Source organism: Echinops telfairi, unplaced genomic scaffold (assembly GCF_000313985.2).
Source record: "Echinops telfairi isolate 266 unplaced genomic scaffold, ASM31398v2 ScPeMD7_7468;HRSCAF=8506_0, whole genome shotgun sequence".
Classification (NCBI taxonomy): Eukaryota; Metazoa; Chordata; class Mammalia; order Afrosoricida; family Tenrecidae; genus Echinops; species Echinops telfairi.
In genome coordinates this window covers 31,767,734-31,769,004 of record NW_022111369.1, presented here as the reverse complement: position 1 = coordinate 31,769,004, position 1,271 = coordinate 31,767,734, and the positions used below count along the sequence as shown (strand labels likewise).

Genomic DNA, 1,271 nt, shown 5'->3' with positions numbered 1-1,271 from the left:
CTTCCTAGGGCTCATTCTCAATAACTTAAAACTGATCTGGGAGTACACAGAAATCATATGCTACTTCATCAGAAATCAGGATCCTAATTTAAATCTACTTTATAACATGGTTAACATAGCCTAATTTTGACTTAGATTTAGCCACCTTTTGGGAAGCATGGATTGATATGACTTTAAGAAAAACTTTAAATGGTTCTTTCTCTGATATTTGCAGCTACATTGGTAGCACCATCATCTGCCTAAAAAGGCAAACAAGAAACTTACGAGTGATCTTTTTCTCTTTCCTTTTTTGCTGAGGTTCATCCGAAATTCTTTTCAAAGTTATCTATTGTTTGTTATAATATACACAGTCAAATACCTTCCCATAGTCAATGAAATCCAAGTAAACATTTTCCTGGTATTCTCTATATTCAGCCAAGATCCATGTGACATCAGCAATGATATCCTTTGTTCCACATCTTCTTCTGAATCTGGCCTGAACCTCTGGCAACTCCCTGTCAATTTACTATTAAACCATTGTTGGATGGTCTTGCATGTGATATCAGTGAATTGTTCTATAATTTGAACATTCTGTTGGGTCACCTTTCTTGGGAAAAGGTAAAAATATGCATCTTTCAATATTTTGTCCATAGAATCTTTCGGTATGCAAATTCAAGGTTTGAATTTTTCTTTACTTTCTCAGTTAAGATATGCTGAGTGTGTTCTTCCTTTTCGGTTTTCTAACTCTAGGTCTTTCAACATTGTATTATAATATTTTGTTTCTCTGTCCTTTGAAACGTTCTGTTCAGCTCTTTGACTTCATCATTTTTTCCATTTGCCTTAGCTACTTTATGATTAAGAGAAAGTTTCAGAGTCTCTTCTGACAATCACTTTGATCTTTTCTTACTTTCCTGTCTTTTTAATGGCTTTTTGCTTTCTTTGTGAATGATGTTCTTAATGTTCTCCCACAAGTCATCTGGTCTTTTGACATTAGCATTTAATACATCAAATCAGTTCTTGAGATGTTCTTGACATCGGGTGGGTTAGAATCAAGATTGTATTTTGGTTTTCATGGACTTGTTTACATTTTCTTCAACTTCAGCCTGAGTTTTCTTATGAGCAATTGGTAGTCTGTGCCATCGTGAGCCCCTGGCTTGGGTATAGCTGCTGATATTGTTTCCTCATAATCTCTTCCCTAGATGTCAATATGATTTCTGTGTATTCCATCTGGAGAAGTCCACATGCATAGTTGCCATCTGAGTTGTTGTAAAATGGTATTTATCCTGAAGAAG

General features: G+C 35.2%; 1 protein-coding gene across 1 annotated transcript in view; it reads left to right on the top strand.

Moving 5' to 3' along the window:
- PTPN13 (protein tyrosine phosphatase non-receptor type 13) overlaps positions 1–1,271 on the top strand; it is a 244,535-nt gene that overhangs the window by 124,960 nt on the left and 118,304 nt on the right. The window lies entirely within an intron of this gene.